At 43.9% G+C, this 11771-nt stretch overlaps 1 pseudogene; it reads right to left on the bottom strand.

Annotated features, from left to right (window-relative positions):
* Positions 1-786: 786 nt before the first annotated feature.
* LOC120411717 lies at positions 787-11641 on the bottom strand (annotated as a pseudogene).
* Between the last annotated feature and the right edge of the window lie 130 nt (positions 11642-11771).

Raw genomic sequence — 11771 nt, 5'->3', positions numbered from 1 at the left:
TTGCAGAGGGTTTCCCTTTGATACTTCTACTTTGTATTAAAACATTCCTTTGTTAAAAAACAAAAAAGAGATGGATTTTGCCTCCTACAAGTCTTTTTTTTTTTTTTTTTTTATTTCCTAATTTTTTTGGTCAGATTAAATCAAACAATTGTTTGTAATTCCAACAAACCTGCAGATCAAACAACAGAATTAGGCACGGATAGAAATCTTAGCTAGGAACACACAAAGTAATCCAGTCCACTTGCCTAAGAAGTACAGGTCTGCCCTGCCCACATCTGCACACGTGCCAGCGTGTCCCACCTGTTCCAGCTGTTCCCTCGCCTCACCCAACACCTGCCGGCACAGTCCCAACTCTCCCTCGCACTGCTACGAGCAACCATTCAATGGGGAAGACAGACATGCTCCTGAAAAATTCCCTGTTTTGAGCATTTTTGATGCTCAAACAGTTATCAACAATTCTGTGCTAGGGAAATTTTCCCACACCCTAAAGATGTCACCAGAAAGATTTAAGTAGGCTCCTCCAGCTGTGAGTTAGGCCAGGGTGTGTAACCACCCTGCTACAGTGTGCCGAGCTGAAGGACTGTTTCTTGAAGGAACATGTTTTTGAGACTTGTTTTACTTTTCCAAAGGAAATAAGAATCCTCAAAGGTTCTGTTAATCTCCTGTTTACAAAAAGTGAGTGCTCAGAAGTGGGGTGGGAACAGCGTTGTGGAAAATGGCTTCTAATATTCACCAAAAATTTCAAATAATTAAAGGCTGGTTTTTACTGGGGCACAATCCACTGAATTCACAGCACTAAAGTCAGAGGAATTTATTTTCTATGGTTCCCAGTGTTAAGGCCAAGCTTATGCTGACCAAAGCTATCATATAAAAACACATACACAAGAGTCCAGTGGAATATTTCTTTTGCTGCAGAATCAAGTCAATAAATCAATGTGCAGTGACTATGCTGTTAGATAAGGCAACTTGAGAAATAGAATGCCATTATAATATGAATATTAGTATTAATTACCATTGTTAGTAATAATTACATTATTTGTGATTACTTAGCATTACAGAAACAAGCAGATGAAGTCTTAAAGGATCTGCAGTGAAATCATGGTGAAGCTTGATGTGTGTGTGGAGGGTCCTTTTCGTACCACCTCCCAAAGAGTGTTACACTCAAAACTGGCTTTGATGTAGGAGCCCGACTTCTCAGACGTCCATCAGTTAGCACCTGGTTATGAAAAAGGAAAATAAGCAGGAGCATCATCACAGCAGCACTACTGCATGGCAAACACAAAATCCTATCTTCATTAACGCTGATCTAGTTGAGAGAGCTCCCAGTCTCAATTGGAGCTAGCAGGACACCTGAGAAGAACTACATTTCTGTGCTGAGGGAGATCTTGTTCTAGAGGTTTTGGGGGAAGAGGGAAGAAGAGAATTGCCAGGGTGGACTTACTGTATGAATACAAGCAGGAAAATCAGACAGAAATAAAGCTTGCTTGAACTCAAGGCAGAGGACAGAGGACACTGATAACAACTAAGTTGCTCCTGTGTCTTGTAGTGGCTTTCTGACCACTGATGTCTGACAAATCACAAGGGTGTCCCATTACCTCGAACTCCCCGGGGGCCAGCTGCACCCCGCTGTACAGCACTTCTGGGAAGACGTAGCTGGTGCCAAACGTGCCGCTGAGGGAGAACATCTCAAACTTGGTCTGAGCCATCTCCACGGGCTGCCCACACGTGCTCAGGTTTGTGCTTGGGCACTTGAGCAGTGTGCAGATCTGCGGGGAGGGGGAGACAGGAAGGTATTTAGCAAGACAGAAACACTGGTAGGAAAGCCTTGTGGTTATCAAAGCTAATGTGTGTCAGAGTAGGTGAGAGTCACAGGATCTTTTTCGTAATCCTTAGGTGACTTCTTTTCAGTTGTAGCTTATTTTTTCACCCTTTGATCTGATTGGGAGTATCCCAGACCTGCATTGCTTTAGTCTTATTTTATGAATAGATTGTCTCTGATGTAAGTGTAGGCCAGAGCACTTTATTTAATCTCTGAAGCCCAATCCTGTCCCTTCCACTAATTCTTCCAATTGCCAGTTATCTTATTTGAAGGTTTCTTTCCCACATGTCTTAGTAAGATGTGTTTGTGAATGGAAATTTTAGGCAAATGAAACAAAATCCTCCACAAGTACAAGTGTACACCCAGGCCCTCTTACTGATATTTGTACATGTTGCTAATGACACTTCATTAGATGGCCTGGTGTCTATGGGAAGTCTGAATTAGATGTTCTGTGTCCAAATCCTAGTTAATATAGGCAAGGAGATGAAGTTAGCATCTTTTGTTACAGTTTTGTGTTAGTAGTTGCAGTCCACAGAGGAAAATAGGAATCAAAATGCTGTTTCCCTTTTGTCCTGAGAGCTAATTATCCAGCTGATAAATGTTTATGGTCTTCATGAGGAAATATGAAATAGGGCTAGCACTCCTTTGTTTCAGGAATGATTTGAAGGATGTTGGCTGGTTTTGCTGATAGGTGACAGAGTTTTTTAGTTGTCTGGTGTTGGGGGAAAGAAGCATATTTGCAAAAAATCAAAAGTATTATTCATCAGCAAATACAGTTTTGTGTTGAAATGCAAATAAGCAGAGAAATAAGGAATATATTCTGAGGAAATGAAAAAATACTGAGGGAAAAAGGAAGAGTAGAAATTCCTGTATTCTCTAGAACTTTCAATACTGGCAGAGACTATCTGGCAACTTCCATAACCACTGAAATAAATTTTACAACTAAGCTCACCAAGAACTGAATTTATTCAAGCTACCTTCCTAAAAGCATTAGATGAGCTGTTTGCTGGATAACACCTTGTCTCACATCCCGGAGTCTGTACCATCTGGTACACAAAGGCCATGCTGACAGACAGAAGTAACTAAAAAAAAGTATAATCTGCTGGCACAATAACTTAATTATGAAGGCAAAGGATGTTTTCAAATATGGCTTTAAGCAAATACAACCAGGATGTAACTCACTGTCTTCCCACATATTTGATTAAAAGAGAGGAAGAGAGGATATTTCCACTAAAAAGACATAAGCCATTTTAAGTAAGCTTCATTGCTTATGATTTGGATAATGACAAAAAATTAACATCTCTGTGACTCTAACTTATCAGAGCATCTCATAAAGATAGCTATGATCAACTGATTTTTAACAGTAACTCTTTGATGAAGATGCAGTGAGACCACATCTGGAATACTGTGCCCAGACTCCTCAGTACAAGAAAGACAAGGAGCTACTGGAGAGTGTCCAGCCGAGGCCACAAAGACGATGAAGAGTCTGGAGCATCTCTCTTATGAGGAGAGACTGCGGTAGCTGGGCCTGTTAAGTCTAGAGAAGACTGAGAAGGGATCTCATCAATATATACAAATATCTCAAAGGTGTGTGCCAAGACGATGGTGGCCAGACTCTTTTCAGTGGTGCCCAGCAACAGGGTGAGGAGCAATGGCCATACAAACATAAGAAGTTTCACCTCAACATGAGAAAGAACTTTTTTACATTTAGGGTGGCAGAGCACTGGAACAGGCTGCCCAGCGAGGTCTTGGATCCTCCCTCTCCGGAGACACTCAAAACCCACACAAATGCGTTTCTATGTAATCTGCTCTAGGTGATCTTGCCCTGGCAGGGGGATTGGACTATGTGATCTTCAGATGTCACTTTCAACCCTAACTATTCTCTGATTCTGTGAACAGAGGAGATTCAGAACATTTACTGCAGATATTCACAGAAGAGAACTTAAATTTAGCCAATATTTCACACCCCCAAAAATAGTGAGTGCACTCTGGACATTTAAAAGACATTTAGAGACCTCTCCACTGGCTTTGCTGGACTTGAAGGTAAATAGGCTTGGAAGTTTTAGCAGCTTCTTTCCATTACTAACAAACAGGGCACTAGGACTCCAGTGTAGAAGAGGGTCATTGTCTTCTCTTTTTCCATCACAGAGCTGAAGGTTTCTCCCTGTAAATAATCTTCCTAAAGTAAGTAACCCTCTCCAAGGAATTACCTGCAGATAGTACTGTCCTTCAACAACATGAAGGCCATCAAAAGCACCCAGCACATAAACTTCATCATCTCTTTTCTCTGCCATCTTGTAGCTCAAGTGACAGCAGAGGTCTTTTTGGCAGAGAGTGAGATTCCCCCCAGGCTTAGTGAGCTCAGTGAAAGTAAAGGGGGTCTTCAAAGATGATTCCAGTGAATTCATGGTCATTCTGTGAGAAATCTTTCAACACTCAAAGCATATGAGTTCCAGCTGACAGCAGGCGGGGAGGCAGGGAGAAAGACGAGGGTGTGCATCCAGTTCGGCAATGAGGAGGTGGCCGTCTTCAGTTTTCATGTTGTAGGAGTACGCTCTGGCTCCAGCTGGTGCATAAATGCCGCTCCCTGAGGAGAGCGCAATAGTCAGTCCAGGAAGGATTTAAAAAATCATGTTGTCCTTCTAAGTGGCTCTACTGATGGCTTATCCACTATTCTACACAGATTACAGTAATTTTAGTCTCATCAAAGGCGACCATTAGAAACTTGGTACACAGAGCTCATGCTTTGGCAAAGAATAGCATTTATTCCCTTAGATGAGGTCTGCTCAGTATAGCCAAAGGCAGAGAATGTTTGGTTATTTTTATGTTATGTTATGATTATATTTGTGGCCTCCTCAGTTTTCTTTTCTCCTGTATGCAATAGAGTTGATAATTCCTTTTTCTTGGCTGATTGATGTGAAAGGACCATCTACTGATTGAGATGATCCAAAACACAACACAGGCAAGTATCACAAGCCTGTCCTGGTGAACAGAAGGAGAGAGCAATTATCCAAGCCCCTTTACACTGGCTGAGAACTCCTCCCCACATGGGTGATTCACATCTGAGCAGTACCAAGCAACAGAGGGAATCAAAGGTCTGTCATACCCATCACTGCAGAAGCCTGGCAGGCATTTCAAATGAGAAGTCCCAAGACAGTGCTGTGGTTGCACATCTCAGTGAAGGTACTGCTCTAACTGAAATATACTACTCCGTAAGCTGAGTCTAAAAAAATCAATGCTACATTCTAAAATGAAGATGTGGACTTCTTAGCAGCGTTACTACAACAGGCCTGAATATGTGTTTTTAATGGTTTTCCGCAACAGTGTTAAATATAGCTATACAAATAAGTCTTTCATCTGGCCAGAATGAATGCAACCATGTATATGGTTTACGAGTATATTTACAGTTTGGCATTCACTCATAGACTTAGAAGTGGAGAGAAAAAGAGCCTTAAAAGCCTCAAATATTTCTGTTCTGGTATAAGGGCAGTAACCTACTACTTGTTTAGAGCCATTAAAAGAAAGGATAATCCTAAGAAGCTAGGGCAAAGAAAACACTACGGGTTTTGCTATGTCTTGTATGAAACCAGTAGGAACGAGATCCATCAGGTTTAAAATTTGGTGACTAGACTCTTCACCTTCCAGATAAATACATTATATTCCTCTGCAAAATCACTTTGTAGAACAGGAAATAAGAGATTCATGGTTATAAAGATTTTTCGACAGAATGAAAATTAAATTACCTGTCATTGCCATGCTGGTGTTGTGAGTATTGGCAGCTAAGACATTGACACGCATGCCCATAGCCCAGGCAGAGTGAAACTCAACTGCAGTCAGAAAAGGCAGGACATTCATCCAAGCTGTTGGGAAGAGCACAGTGTCCACCTGCAGCTTGCTCACCAGGACCACGGCAGGCTCATAGAAGAGGATGTCAAAGCAAGTGAAAATGCCAAACTTCCCAAAAGGAGTCTCAAAGGTGACAGCTTCTGGTTCTTTTGGGTAATTAAAACTGACTTTCTCCCATAAAAAGATTATACTGCAGGGGAAGGAAAATAGAGAAACCAGTTAGAGGCACTTACTAACCATATGTCTTGGAGTCATTCCCTAAAGCTGTTCAGAATGACTAGAGAAAATTTTTGACCTATGTTGGAAGCCCTCACAGGTAGGAAATCAGGCTAAAATTGTATGATCATAGTACCCAAAATACGGAACACATATTGCATATTGCCTGGCATCTAGCTAGGAAAGCAGCCAGCTGCCTTCAGGTCTGTTGGTGTCATCTGCATAAGAATAATCTCTCCACTCCCCCCACCTAGTTTATACTTCTGGTGACCCAAATGCAACTAGAAGAGAAATAGTAATGTAAGAGAAGCATGGGGGATCTGGTGCCAAGAGACAAAGTTGGTGACCTTGGTGTGGAGATGCCCAGAAGCACTGGAAGTGCAGAGCACCAGCATGAAGCACAAGGCAGCACTGGGGACACTGCAGAGTAGAAAACAAAGGCTGTGCTGATGGGGGAAAGGCAGATGATCTCAGCCAGCAGAAAAAACTGAAGTTTGTGACATTCTCCATTCTCAGCTTTCCAACATTTTCCTTCTTCCTACACATACATGTTTACTAAGAGTCCTTTATCCATGTCCAGATGGTTTGGAAGTAAACATGGACGCCAAGCCAGAAAAGAAGTTCAAGTTTACTTAACTTGTAATTCAGCACCTGGGCCATGGCAGGCTGGGCGACAGACTTGCATTATCAGTGTTTCACTCACCCGGTTTGCTCACAAATTGGTATCTTGGCATCATCTCTGAACAACCAGATGAATACTGGGCCCAAAGTGCATTAAATAAACTGTCTTCACTCTAGCCACATTGGCATGTTATCTGGCACATGATTCATAAACAGCTTTGATGGAATTTGCAGGTAGATACTTAATACTGAAAGAAGAACTGTCATTGGGTGCAAATGTTTTAATGTCTTTATCTCTTTTTACACCTATCCATTGTTTTGTTCAAGTAATTCCCATTGTGCAAAAACTGTGCCAAACAGCATAAAGAAAAAAAGGTCCTGCCTCTCTGAAATCAGACTACTCATCTATGATGAAATACAGATGAACATTTTGAAACCCTGGAACATGAAGTGGTAGCCTGGTGAAAAGCTGGCACTGAAAACTGAAGCTGCTCAAGCAGCAGAATTTCCAGTAGTAGTGAGTTAATGAACTGAGGAACTCAATCAAAACCATATGCCCCTAAATTGCACCAGAGCAATCATTTTTCATTCCAGTCTGTTCTGAGAAACATGACAGCAAACACAAATTTGGCATCAATGTTTCATAGCAAGAGAGATATTCTTTTAAATTATAAAGAGAAGCAAAACTCTGGCAGGGGACAATGACTGGCATCTAATTCTCTTCTCAAATTGACACATTTTGGAAGTAGTGGGAAATTAGTTCCTGTCTCTCCAAGGCCACTTTACCTTGTGGTAACGAGCCACCAGTTTCCCCTGTGGGTCAAAGACAACATCTGTATTGTAGTGGTAGCGACCGTCACTGGGGCATTTGGGATCACTGGAGTTACAGGGCTTCTTGTCCCCAATATTTGCAACCACATAGATGGAGTTATTTCTGGCCATGCAGCTGAGTCGTTCCTGCACTGGTGCTGGACCCAAATCTAATGTATTTTAGGGAAGGAGAAAAAAAAAATTAACAGAACTTGTGCTGTCAGTGGTGTCCATCTCCGAGGTGCTTGAGGTCACACCAGCAGCACCTCCAACCCCGCAGCCACGGCAGGGTAGGCAGATAGACAGAATTGCTGCAGTGCTTCCTCAGATTGGTTCCTGCACCCTGGGGTAGGTCCTGGAGACCTTCCATTGGCCTCTGCAGGGACATGCCTGACAGTCCCCTCCAGCACCTGGAACATGCTCTGCAGTAAACAGATAAACCTCAGGCTGGGCAAGGGCAGGAGAGACATCTCTGGGCAGAGGAAGACACTAGCTTGGTGTCACACAAGCGAATATTTTAGGATCAGGCATACTGACACCTGAGGACTGCAGCTCTGGGCCCTTAGCACGCTAAGCAGAGTTGAGCTGTGGAATAGTGCAGATGCTATGGTCAAGGCAATTCAGCAATTCATCTCCTCCCATGGACAGGAGCACACAGACCTGTAACCATGGCATGAAGAGCAGTGGGCTATTAATTTCAAGATATGTCAGGGTCCATGTGCCAGAAACTGGCAGCACCTCTGAAGCACCCATACCAGGCCATAAAGAGAGCAGCCATCCCCCTCTGTAGTGTGGCAATGCCTACGGCTTTGCAAGGTGTGCGTGGGTCGCACAAGGAGCACCACCATGCAAGATACACATACAGCACCAAGGAATAAGGCATGCCAGACACTGATGGCAAGTGTTATAGTCCCAAAAGCCGCTAGTGAAACCCCTGATTTGGAACAGAGGAGGCATGCAGATCACCTCTGCAAAACCCATGTGATGCGCTAGAATAAAGACCTGCTTAGACACGCTGCCACCCCACACTCCACCTTCACTGAAAGACGGTATATTTTAGCTACTTATAGCTCAGAAAAAGGTTGCACATCCTACGCTACTCCCCATTGTGACTCTTCTTCTTGGAAGCACTGAGTTATTATATCCTCACAGATATAATAACATGCTCTAAGCTCCTCCTCATCAAGCAGGTGTAGAAAGCTGTGGTGAAAAGGGCGGACCACGGCTGTAATTCCATGGCTGAACAGTTATTACTTGCTGTAGAAGTCTAGAGTCCAGTGCTCAGCTGTAGGTTGGCTTGTCACTGCTGGCATATGCTGCTTGAATGACAGATCATGTTTTACAGCACAGAGACTCTAGCAGTTCAGACTTTATCTTGCCTTAATTGTGGAAAACCAAGATTAAAAGTTTCTGTGTTGTTATCATTTAGAAGTTTGGACTTTAACTACTGACCTCATCACCTCTTATTATCTGCTCAGCAACTAGTTCTTGGCTGCCCACAAAAATGGTCTGTATGCTTTTGTTTCAACACATCATTTGTAAAGGACAAATAAACCAGAAAACCAAAGAAATACTAGTGTTAATAATTTACGGTCAGTTCTATTCAAAATAGTGTGGAAAAACCAAAAGCAGAATGAGAAGCAGGATATTCTGGCATTGAAAAAAGACATTTACTCAACTTTTAGTAACCCAAATTCTGTATGTTGTTTGAATTTCTCCTTAAAGTGTCTAATTAAAAAAAAAAAATTTAATGTTTCCCTTATCAATTAGTCATGGACATGCTATATATTTAACCATGTAACTACCTTCATACTCAATTTTAATTAAAACTTACGTCACAGGCATTAGCAGTTCTCAGTCATTTAGTGTGAGCTGCTCAAGACTCCAGGAGATAATAGTTTGAAATCACATAAAGCACTGCAGAAGGAATCACCTTGAGGGGTCAGTGCAGGGAATCCAATTCACCACCGGATCAGGGATATCCTCCAGGTAAGGGTAGATGGATTCTCTTGTGAATCGCCAGCCGTAGATGCCATCTTCAGGAGTCACAATGATGTGGGCACCCTGTCACAACAGGCTCCGTTAAAAGGACACCCATCAACAGACAACCAGGAGGGTCAGCAGGAGCAGAAAAACACTGATGGACAACCCTCACGGCACCCCCATACCTTCTGGGCAGCTTCCTTGATGGCCCTTTCCAAGACATCCATGTTTTTGTTCATCAGGGCCAAAGCATCATCGGGGGAAATGGGCTCCTCGGTGGGATCAGGCAGGATGACGGCATGCTCGTAGACGGCTGCGATGAAGGTGTCAGAGGCAAGGGCCTGAAGGGCTGTGAGTGCAAGCACCACAGCAGGCAGGAGAGCCTGGCAAGGGAGCATGGCTGGAACCTCCCAGCTCCTGCAGTGCTCTGGACAAACAGTGCAAAAGGAATATGCACAGAAAAGAGAAAGGGGACAAAGTTTAATTTGAGAGAGGGAGGAATGAACTGCAGGTCTGTTAAAGCACTGCATTGGAACCAAGTGTGACGTATAGGAAAGTATTGCAGTACACAGTAAATCATTTAATAGGTCTGATTAATCACTATGAGCAAGTTCACTTTGGCTGCTTTGAGACAGTTTACTCCACTGCTATCCTGCAGAGGACCTAGCATGACAGAGCTCAAGGATGTCTTAAAAACGTCTTTATTTTAGTATCTTCATATTCCTCAATTCCTGTGCTATGTGTCAGTATGTGCAGCTTGCTTCTGAGTTTCTTTAGACCAAAGAAATTGCATTAGCATCCCACTGTACCTAGATGTCATACACTCAACACCCCAGCAACAGAACTGTCCCTTGAGTTAATCCCAGTGTCTCTCCCAGTCATTTCTGTTTAGCCGTGCATCACTTTCCAACAGCCTTCCACCAGAAAATATTAATCTGGACAGAATTTTTCCTCTGAAATAAGGCATGGAAGTACCTCATTGCCTGGCTCTTGCTAGCCTGAAGCAAAAGAGCAGGCTATTTCACCTGGTGCAGTAGCATGCCTGCTCCTCTGCACACCCTTCCTGTCCCCAGGAACATGCTCTGCTCACTTTTAATCTTCAATTCATTTCAAATCCATTTCTGGCTGAGACATTTTCCATTTTTTGACTTCCTTGTATTTGCAGTATTCTCATTTGGAAAAGGCTATCTGAGCAGCAGGAAGCAGAACAGGCTGGCTGCTTTCAGCTACAGCAGACTGTCACTGGAGAGCTGATTCAGAAAAGACAGACCTGCGGATGAATGCAGATACCACAGTGGTCTCTCACAGAGTACTGCTGACTGAGAGTTTCAACCATTCGGAACATTGATTTCTATCAATGGTGATGTTCACCCCAAAGTACTTCTCCACACACATTACTAGATACAGCATGCTCAGTCAGTACAATGAATACAAGCCTTTTAAAGGCTGCACTAGAGCTTTCAGTGACACTTGAACTAATGGAGCTTGGAAGCCTTCCTCCCTCCCTCTCTGCCTCACTTTTTTACCAAATCAAACATAGGTTGAATCACATCAACACACAGTCAGTGGTTGATATCGGCGTGCAGGAAAAGTAGCAAATGCTGCCTGGTTTAGCACTAGTGAGGACACCAGCCAGAAAGGTGACTGCCCTGCCAGGGCTGAGCAGAAATAGTTACAGACGCAGTTCTAGGGGAATGCTCCACAAAATCCGAGTCCCACTGCTGGGACAAGGTGCAGGGGAGTTGTCCCTGTTTGCCTCTGCACCAGCAAGCACCGCTGCCTCCTTCCTGCAGAGCTGGGAGCTCGCCTAGTGTAGTGGTTTGGTCCAAAATACTCATTACTGTTTATCTGCTGTGAGATAAGAATCAGGAGAATGCGGGCAACGATCTCGCTCCCTCTCGCATGTTCTATCAGATCCCAGAGGAAGCTGTAAGCACCCCTTAGCAAGGACATCCCTTCCGGGACTATGCTTGCTAACCTATGACACCCAGGAACAAGGAACTGACACCAGTCCACCAAACAAATCCACTGAACAAACTGAAGAAAACTGCCCTGGGCCGGGTTATACGCGCCTGTGGACAATGTAAGGGGAAACTTATCTAGAGCTCCGCCTACTTTCCACCCCTCTCTCCTCCCACTCCACTCTTCCCACGCCTGTACTGCACCTGCCCCCATCCCTGCTACTGCCTGAAGGTGGGGGTTACCTGAGCACTTACTCTGTGAAACAGGATGCGATTTGGTGCTAAATGAGCTCAGCTGCAGAGGGAGTCTGGCGTCAGAGTGCGGTCCTGCTTCTTGTCTTGTGCTTAGGGGGAGCGTGAGGAAGAGCGGTGCGCATTCCAAGGGTTAAGCCTGCCCTGGAGAGGGCTGTGTGAAAGGTCACTCCGGCAGCCACGCAATCACTGCCGGGCACTGAGCGCATGCTCATCCCCTTGGAGCGGGAGTCGGGAAGTCAGAAGGCGCTCACTTCTGGCAG

This window comes from Corvus cornix, chromosome 3 (assembly GCF_000738735.6).
Source record: "Corvus cornix cornix isolate S_Up_H32 chromosome 3, ASM73873v5, whole genome shotgun sequence".
In the NCBI taxonomy this organism is placed as follows: domain Eukaryota; kingdom Metazoa; phylum Chordata; class Aves; order Passeriformes; family Corvidae; genus Corvus; species Corvus cornix.
Note: the sequence above shows the minus strand (reverse complement) of the source record. Positions and strands in the feature narration are given on the sequence as shown.